Source organism: Lepidochelys kempii, chromosome 5, assembly GCF_965140265.1.
Source record: "Lepidochelys kempii isolate rLepKem1 chromosome 5, rLepKem1.hap2, whole genome shotgun sequence".
In the NCBI taxonomy this organism is placed as follows: Eukaryota; Metazoa; Chordata; order Testudines; family Cheloniidae; genus Lepidochelys; species Lepidochelys kempii.
In genome coordinates, this window is record NC_133260.1 from 23,603,443 (window position 1) to 23,613,679 (window position 10,237).

The window sequence follows — 10,237 nt, forward strand, 5'->3', positions numbered from 1 at the left end:
TTAAAACCTGGAAACAAACTGGAAGCCAGTGCATGTCAGAGCACAGATGTGAGTGGCCCCTGTAAAAAGCACTTTTAAGCAAGTGATTTTTACTTGTTCTGAATTAGCTAGAGTATTTGATTAGATGCTGAGGCAGCACTGATTTTAAGGTGTACATTGGAAAGCTTTGAAAAGAGTTGTTACAAGGAGTGATTTGGAAGACGAGCAGGATCGCCATGGGTTTATATGAAGGCATTATAGTATTTTCTGTCTTATTATCTAGCCCTTTCTTAATGGCTCCTAACATTGTTAGCTTTTTTGATTAGCACTGCACATTGAGAGCACATTCATAGAGAACTATCTATGAAGACTCCAAGATCTTTCTTGAGTACTCAACAGCTAATTTAGACTCCATTATTTTATATATTTAGCTGGGATTGTTTTTCAGTGTTCATTGCTTTACATTGGGCAACAAAAAGACAGTGTTGAAATGAAATTCAATGTTGACCAATCACCCACTTTTATGGTAGCCCTTTGTAACTCTTGACAGTCAGATTTGGACTTAACACAAAATTACTCCATACAGTTATCTGCAAACTTTGCCACCTTGTTGTTTGCCCCCTTTTCCGGATCATTTATGAATATTTTGAACAACACCAGTCCCAATACAGATCCTTGGGGGACCCTGCTGTTTACCCCTCTCCACCATGAAACTGACCGTTTATTCCTACCCTTTATTTCCTATCTTTTAACCAGTTACTGATCCATGAGAGGATCTTCCCTCTTATCCCCTGACTGCCTACTTTGCTCAAGAGCCTTTGGTCAAAGACATTCTGAAAGTCCAAGTACCCTATGTCCACTGGATCACTCTTGTCCACATGTTTGTTAACACCCTCAAAGAATTCTAATATATTGGTGAGGCAAGATTTCCCTTCACAAAAAACATGTGGACTCTTTCCTAACAAATCGTGTTCATCTATGTGTCTGATTTTTTTCTTTACTGTAGTTTCATCTAATTTGCCTGGTACTGAAGTTAGGCTTACTCCTCTGTAATTGCCAGGATTGGCTTCGGAGCCTTTTTTTTTAAAGTGCTACGTTAGCTATCTGTCAATCTAGTACAAAGGCCGATTTAAGTGATCAGTTACATGCCACAGTTAGTAGTTCTGCAATTTCATATTTGACTGCATCTTGGAACAGCTAGCCCTGGAACCAAGGGGAGAGGAAATTCTTGATTTAGTCCTAAATAGTGCACAGAATCTGGTCCAAGAGGTGAAAATAGCTGAACTGCTTAGTAACCGCAACCACAATGTAATTTAAGTTAACATCCTTGGGAGATAGGGGGAAATACCAAAGAAATCCACCACAGTAACATTTAACTTCAAAAAGGGGAAACGACACAAAAATTAGACAAATTAAAAGGAACAGTCATAAGGATGAAATGCCTGCAAGCTGCATGGAAATTTTAAAAACACCATAATAGAGGTTCAAATGTATACTCCACATTTTTAAAAAAAACAAAGAAAAACCCAACAGTAAGAGGACACTCCCCCACCCCCAAAGTCGTCATTGTTAAACAGAGTAAGAGGTGGTTAGAGACAAAAAATTTCTATTAAAAATGGAAGTCAAATCCTGCTGAGGGAAATAGAAAGGAACATAACCTCTGGCAAGTCAAGTGTAAAAGTATAATTAGGCAGGTCAAAAAAGTTTCTTTTGCTTTTCAAATTCTAACAGCAAAATTTAAGTACCTCAGAAGCAGAAAGCCTGCCAAACAATCAGTATGGCCACTGGTTTGTCAAGGTGCTACAGGAACACCTAGAAAGACAAACAGATTGTGGAGAAGCTAAATGAATTCTTTGCATGGGTCTTCACTGCAGAGGATGTGATGGAGATTCCCAAACCTGAGTCATTCTTTTTAGGTGACAAATCTGAGGAGCTGTCTCAGATTGAGGTGTCAGTAGAGGAAGTTTTGGAACAAATGGATAAATTTAACAGTAATAAGGGATGAGGAACAGGTGGCCTTCAGCCAAGAGTTCTGAAGGAACTCCAATATGAAATTGCAGAATTACTAACGGCGAAAAAAGAGAGAGAAAAGCAGAGGTTCTGAGAGGAAGAACTAAGGAAATTCAGTGTGTGGGGGGGAATCTATTTTAGAAGCATGCAGTCAACTTAGTTCAGGTCCAAAATTTTTGTATTGCTTAAAAAAAGTGTAATCAAATTTAATGACTACAAGTGCTTCATGAAATGCAAAAAGTGTAATGACAGTTTTCAAAATGAAAACATTTCCTTACAGTATTTCAAACCCAAGCACAGCAGTCCTGTAACAATAGCAAGACCATCATGATTCAGGGCATAAGCAATCTCTAACTAATGGGGGTTAGGAAGAAACTTTACCTATGTGAAGGGTATCCCACAACTACCACCTGCCAGGTTTCTTGCACCCCAGGCCAGCCCAGATCAAATGGCATCCCAGGCGAGGAGTGTCTTCAATGCCCCCCTCCTTCATCTGTTAAACTTTTGAATATTTTATTTTGGTTGTACTTGTAGCCCATTTCATGACTTAGATGCACAATTTCCATGTATGATTGATCCCTGTCTGTGACAGGGTGCTGGGCAGGAATGCCTGAGCCAGTCCTCTGTCATGCCAGCTCCAATTAAGGGAGGTAAATTGGAGCTGGCTAGAGAAAGCTGCACCTGACTCCCAAATGGGAAACAGCTGTCAGCCTAGTTAGCCTGGGGCTATATATAGGCCCAGAGGAAGGAAGCCAGGAGGGGAGCCAGAGTGGCAGGAGAGCAGTAGCTCTTCTCTCCTGGGTGCAGAAGCTGAGAAGTCCTTATAGTTGAAAACCCAAGCTGTATATGGTGAGAAGGTGGTGGGAGTACATGCTGTAAATAAACTGCACTGGTGATTGCGGAGCCCCAGGGTCTCTGAATGGTTTTCAAATGCAGCAGAGGCAGGACCAAAGGGGGCACTGCTACACGGTCATATAAGATAACACATTTGCATGCTAGGATCTGTAAATCTGTATTTATTCATGCCATTTATAAGCAAATAAAACTATTCATTTTCTCTAGCTTACAGAAACTTTAATTTTAAGAATAACTGAAATCTCCTAAAATCAAGAAATTGAACAGTGCACCAATATTGGGTGGACCAGTATTAACTAGGTGACAGCTTTTGAATGTTAACCCTAATTCTTCAGTTCAAAAGGTCTCTTTTCTAGCCTTTGCCATCATGAACTGAAGCACAGTGTCAGAAATTTAAAGACTGGCCAATAGCATTTTCAAGCAATAATATAGCAAGCAATGTCTCTTGTCAGCCATCTTCGACTGAAGATATGTTTTAGTGAGCCTGAGCTTTGAAAAGCTGCACTCATCCCTTGTGACTGACTGGCAGCGTGAGCAGAATCCTTAAAGCTATCCACACATTAGGAAAAGTGTCCTTCAGCTCTGCACCATGAATGAATTGGAGAACTTGGAGTGGAGAGTGCTTCCTGTGTTCCAAAATGTTATGGATGTTGTCCAATTTGACATTTATTTGGAACAGGATATTGTGCCAAAGCACAACTGAGACCAGAAATTTAAAGTCAGTGATCTGGTTTGCCAGGCTTTGGTCCTCATGTCAGATTCCAGCCTTGACTTTACTCAATTGCACCCGTTCCATCAGGGCATCATAAACCTCAGAAACTTGGTACTTCACTGGCTTATGCTATCAATGCGGCTTTTCCAGCAAGTGTCAACTTCACAGTCAGATTTGTAACACTGTTCCTGCGGATCTTCCATCTGATAGCTAATGCTGAAAACACAACACATCCTTTGCAGTACACCGAATCTAAAGATGACACTGCATCTGACACAAACAGGTTGAGGGACAAAGGAAGCTCTTGGATTCAGTACAAGGATCCTTGCCTGGATGCCACTGTTTCTTCCCTTCACATTCATGCTATTGACATAGCCTTGGCCACAGCAGTCCTGAAGCTTTATTTTATTCTCCTTCAAAATGTTCATAAACAGTTCTGTTAGGCCTTTTCTAGTAGAGTTGTCCACAGACTGGAAACAGTGTTCCTTTACTTGGATACAACCATCCCTGTCATCAACAAATATTACTGTAAATGACATCTTTTCACCGTGACTAATGTTGGGAATGCAATCCGTTGTTATGGCGTAGTACTTAGCTTTGCTGAGCTGCATCAATCTATTATCAAGCACCTTGCTTGCCATAAGGTCAGTCATTTTGTTTTGAGTTGTTTTGCTGCAGTAAAACAGGTTCTGCAGGTTCTTTACGAACTGCTCACTGTAAAAAGAAAAGGAGTACTTGTGGCACCTTAGAGACTAACCAATTTATTTGAGCATGAGCTTTCGTGAACCTCTTCCTTACAAAGAATAATTTGGCTAACTGAGATCAGACACTCAAGCATGTTCCTCCAATGTGGAGTTTCTACATTAATAATGCACTGGTTTTCTGTGTCTAAGCATTTATTCAGCTTGAGCCTGGACTCCACCTCCATCCATTTAGAGTAGGCCGTAAAATGGATAGGTGACTCTTCATGTTGCTTCAGAGCATCAGTAGTTGTGCCCAGAAAGTGCAAGGGGCAGTTTGGCATTCTTGTCAAATATTTTGCAACAAAACAGAACACTTTGTCAGTTGATTTCCAGTAAACTAGCCAATGCTGATTCAATTTCTCATTATTCTTGAGCCCTCCTTTGCAGTGTGACTTTTTTTTTTTGAAAAGTCACTTCTGCTCTTTTACTGGAAATGTCATCCTCAATTTTGCTCAGCCCAATAAAAATTGTACGATTAATATCAGCAGAGTTTAGGACTCCTGGCCATAAAGCAGGATCTGATATATCTATTTGTGTATGAAATTTTTCTCACTGCTGTTTGTCATCCTGCAAGGCTGATTCTTCTTCATCTCCATTTCATATAGACAAGATTTTTTTCTTTGTCATTACTCTCCTTTTTTCATGTGAGCCACGTTCTTCTTTATCATCGCTCTCCTTTAAACCTCCAGGAAAACTGGATGAGTCTCCATCACTTTCCTCACAGTTCCATTACTTAGTTTCAGGTAAATCTGCCAATTTCTTAGTAATAGGACTTCCATCATTTATGCTTTGGTCCTAAATTTCTTCTGTACCGGGATAATTGCTGCTGCCTAAAGCCCCAGCCTATAGTGTTCTGTTTTCAGATATTTTCCCATTAGATGTCCCCTTGCTGTGAACTAGATTGCAATTGAGCATTTTGCTTCCTATACTGAGTTTCTGAAGGCTTCTTTGGGGGCATCTTTGTTTCTCTACAGGGGAAAACACACCGTATGAGGGAGAGTAAAAGTCTGTTCTGCAGTCTTAGTCATTAAACATTATGTCTTTAAGCATGGCAAAAGAAATAACAGTATTTCTTTTATATTGTGTAGATATTGATATCTCTGGCATATTGTTTAATATGTCCTTCATTAATCATACTTACACTCCAAGTCTTTAAACACAAATACAGTTTGGACACAAATCAGATGTCAATTATAACATTCATAAACCAGTTGGAGAACGCTTCAATCTCTCTGGTCACTCACTTACAGACCTAAAAGTTTCAATATTACAACAAAGACTTCAAAAACAGACTCCAGTGAGAGACTGCTGAATTGGAATTAATTTGCAAACTAGATACAATTAACTTAGGCTTGAATAGAGACTGGGAGTGGATGGGTCATTACACACAGTAAAATTATTTCCCCATGTTTATTTCCCCACCCCCACTGTTCCTCAGATGTTCCTGTTAACTGCTGGAAATGGCCCACCTTGACTATTGCTACAAAAGGTTTCTTCCCCCCCCCCCCGCTGGTAATAGCTAATCTTAAGTGATCACTCTCCTTACAATGTGTATGGTAACACCCATTGTTTCATGTTCTGTGTATATATAAATCTTCCCCACTGTATCTTCCACTGAATGCATCCTATGAAGTGAGCTGTAGCTCATGAAAGCTTATGCTCAAATAAATTGGTTAGTCTCTAAGGTGCCACAAGTACTCCTTTTTCTTTTTACAATAAAACAAGGTTCACAATATCATAGCTGGGCTATCACTTCATTCTTGTATCTCACTAACTGACTGCCCTGCACCTGTATACATCCATGAGGGCATGGCTATCAACATTCTAGGAGCTTCAAGGAAAATATAGTTCTCCAAAGTCTGGAAGGTTCCATGAGATTCTACAAAGGTCCAGAATGTTCTAGGAGATTGGGGGGGGGGGGGAAATCCACATATGGAATACCTGAAACATTTTACTTCAAACATTCTATTTTCTCTTTTGTTGCTAACAACAGAAACAGCACCCCAAGCCTGGTGCCCTGCAAGCCTGGCATCCCACCTGGTTGCCTGGATCAAGTGGAGTGCCCCAGGGGTCGGTCCTGGGGCCGGTTTTGTTCAATATCTTCATAAATGATCTGGAGGATGGTGTGGATTGCACACTCTGCAAATTTGCAGATGATACTAAACTGGGAGGAGTGGTAGATACACTGGAGGGCAGGGATAGGATACAGAGGGACCTAGACAAATTGGAGGATTGGGCCAAAAGAAATCTGATGAGGTTCAATAAGGATAAGTGCAGGGTCCTGCACTTAGGACGGAAGAACCCAATGCACAGCTACAGACTAGGGACCGAATGGCTAGGCAGCAGTTCTGCAGAGAAGGACCTAGGGGTGACAGTGGACGAGAAGCTGGATATGAGCCAGCAGTGTGCCCTTGTTGCCAAGAAGGCCAATGGCATTTTGGGATGTATAAGTAGGGGCATAGCGAGCAGATCGAGGGACGTGATCGTTCCCCCTCTATTCGACATTGGTGAGGCCTCATCTGGAGTACTGTGTCCAGTTTTGGGCCCCACACTACAAGAAGGATGTGGATAAATTGGAGAGAGTCCAGCGAAGGGCAACAAAAATGATTAGGGGTCTGGAACACATGACTTATGAGGAGAGGCTGAGGGAACTGGGATTGTTTAGTTTGCAGAAGAGAAGAATGAGGGGGGATTTGATAGCTGCTTTCAACTACCTGAGAGGTAGTTCGAGAGAGGATGGTTTTAGACTATTCTCAGTGGTAGAAGAGGACAGGACAAGGAGTAATGGTCTCAAGTTGCAGTGGGGGAGGTTTAGGTTGGATATTAGGAAAATCTTTTTCACTAGGAGGGTGGTGAAACACTGGAATGCGTTGCCTAGGGAGGTGGTGGAATCTCCTTCCTTAGAAGTTTTTAAGGTCAGGCTTGACAAAGCCCTGTCTGGGATGATTTAATTGGGTATGGGTCCTGCTTTTGAGCAGGGGGTTGGACTAGATGACCTCCTGAGGTCCCTTTCAACCCTGATATTCTATGATCACATGCCCCTAAATCCAGTCTTGCTTGCACCTTCCTCTAAAGTGGCTGGTGTTGCCCAGTGTTTGATGCATGCTGTTGAATTATATGGGCCACTGAGCTGATCCAGTCTGGCAATTCCTATATTTCTATTCCCAGAAATTGACATTGACTACAAGCATAACAAGAAATTGACCCATCTGTGTTTATTGTCCAAATTGAATGAAATGCAAAGATTAATAAGTGGCTGAAGTGGTCAGAAGAAAGTTAGACATTTAATAGTACTTAATTTTCAATGAAAGTCTTTTTAAAATTCTCTTTACCTCTTTTATTAAAAATAGTACCTGACCATATCTTTTAAAAATAGTCTGTCTTTCTTGGGAATACAAAATTAATACCACTATGGTATATTTAACTCTGACATCTCATGTAGGGTTTCCATCTTTTAAATGCAAATAAACTGGCACCTCCACAAGGCAAGCCCGTCCCAACCACAAGGCAACTCTACAATCTCCCCCTTTCAACAGCCACTTATCTATGTGTTTTCTCTCTCTAGATATGCAGTGTCCTCACTGTCTCTCACAACTCAAACCCTCTCTCACACAAGCGCACTGCGCTTGCATGTTGGTGGGCAGACAGCTGCTGTATTTTCAAGAGTTTTGATCTATTATCTCTTAAACTGTGGAAGTGGGAATGCTACAGCATCTTTAGCTGGACACAAACTTCTAACATTCGCTATCCCAATATATTGTGGTGATAATGCAAATCTTTAGACCCATGTTTAAAAAAAAACAAACAAAAAACCAGCAGATTAAATTATTTTTCTGGTGACTGGCAAACCCTAGTCTCATGTATCTATTATGAAGCATATAGTTTGTCAGCAGGGTTTGAATGAGTTCTCCCCTGACAGCTAGCTGCGACGGGGAGACACTTCAGGAGCAAACATGAACACACCTACTCTGCCAAAATATCCAGCAGATGGAGCTGTGTTGCTCAAATTGATCAACTTTGGCTGGTGTTGGGTTACAAATCACTTTTTAGAATGCCAGGGTAGTAAAATGTCTTGTTTTTGTTGTACGAAAAGAGGGGAGCAGAACTGTGCTTAATCTGTCCCAAGTGAGGGGAGTCACCCTCAGCTGAAAAGACCTTGTTAAGCCAGGGGCTCAAATGCCAGACCTCTGTGAAAATAAGAGGGTTAGGGACAGATGTCCCAGCCAAGAAGTGTGGACTCTTCCTAAGGGTCCCTGATTTGGTTTAACCTGTTTCTGCCCACTGTTTAAAGTTAGAGCTTGTTATTTTAAGTGCTAAAATAACTGAGATCACTTGTGGTGGTACAGCATTTCTGCCCAGCCTGCTTAAAAACTGAAAGTTACTAAGAGCTGATAGTCACTAAGACTGACTTGAAGAGGTCACAGCAGAGAGGCAGGTGGCAGTAGAAGGTAACTGTCAGTTGGCTGGCAGGAATGGCTGGTCGGAGTGGAACCAGTGGCTGGTGGGGCAGCCAGCCAGAGCAAGTGCTCAAATGGCAGAGCAACAAGATGCTTTCTTCCCTGGGTGGGAGGTGAACTCAGAGATGCACCTCTGAACCCTGGGTCCTCACTGACCAAGGACAACCACTGTGAGTGGGGTATGGTGAGGGAGCAGAGGGGGGCACAGAAAATGAACTCTTGGTTGCAGAACTCAAGAACGTGAGGCAAAAGGCACTGCCCCACACACTCTGGGGTGGGTGTCCTGCTCACGGTTTTATGATTATGAATCCTGCTTGTGGCATTTTCCCTAATGTTGGGTGACTTCCCTCCTTTCATTAAAAGTTTCTTTTCTCCACTCAGACTCCGTGCTTGCAAGTGGGGAAGTATTTTCTCTCAGAGGTGCCTAGGAGTGGTGTATAACTTTCCCAGGTTACTGGATGGGGGCTTGAGCTGGTTCTGTGTTGTGGTGTTGTTGAAAAGGAACCCACCCCTAGATATTGAACCCAGCCCTAGTTGCTGCCGGCTCCACCTGGCAGAAGGGTTACAAGCATATGGCTTTTCATCGCAGTATCACTTAACACTAGAAAATTGAACGTGCCTGAGAGAGTCCAGACGAGGCTGCACAGGCCACATAGGAACTAGATTATTTATTTGATAAACTTTTCTTCCAAGTCACATTCAGGATCTCTTCTTGATCTTTTGATCCCTTCTAACAACCATTCTGCTGCCTCTGCTTCCCAGAGGAGGTACATTTTGCCAGTATGTTTAGCTCACAGTTTCGCTGGGGGAAGAACTGCTTTTTCTCGGAATGGAATTATTATTGGGTGCTTTGCCTGAATGCTAGACTTCAGGTGAGGGAGGAAAGGGAAATTATTGGGTTTAAACAATGATATTCTGCCTTCGCCTCACCAGCTTGCAGGGACTTTTTTTCTTTAAAATCAGATAATCTGAGGGCAACAGTACTTCTCACATTGTTATTCATTCCTCTAATTAATACACTGATAACCATCCTTCTTTAAATGCAGAGGGTCAAATCATGGACCTATCTATTTAAAGAGCAAACTCCTGTTGATTTCAATATGATCTTGATTTGGTCAGACCACAGTCTTTACCAGGTAGTAATATACGAGGAATGACCCCTTCACTTCTTTGGACAAACCTAAAATCTAACAGCTAAATTCTGCCTTTGAGTATGCACGTTCATCACCCCTTGCACAAATTTGATGGTGCAGGGTAAGGAAACCAATGTTATAGCAGAGCGCTACCTATATGTATGTGAATAGTTAATAGAAAAGGTGCCAGTAGATCACACTTGAGAATATGAAGCATTGTTCCTGGGCTTTGTAGGAATGATGCAATTTGGGCTCTGCATATAGCTTCCTCTTGCTGCTCTCTCTCCATCAGCTCTGAACAGTCCCTTTAGTTGATTGTGTGCGTGTATAGCATGTTAAATAAACTGC

General features: G+C 41.8%; 1 long non-coding RNA gene across 1 annotated transcript in view; it reads left to right on the forward strand.

Moving 5' to 3' along the window:
- The first annotated feature begins 8,757 nt into the window (after nt 1-8,757).
- Nucleotides 8,758-10,237, forward strand: part of LOC140911185 (uncharacterized) — a 466,388-nt gene continuing 464,908 nt past the window's right edge. The window contains exon 1 of the long non-coding RNA XR_012158854.1: nt 8,758-8,926. This is a non-coding gene — a long non-coding RNA (uncharacterized lncRNA). The remainder of the gene's footprint in view (nt 8,927-10,237) is intronic.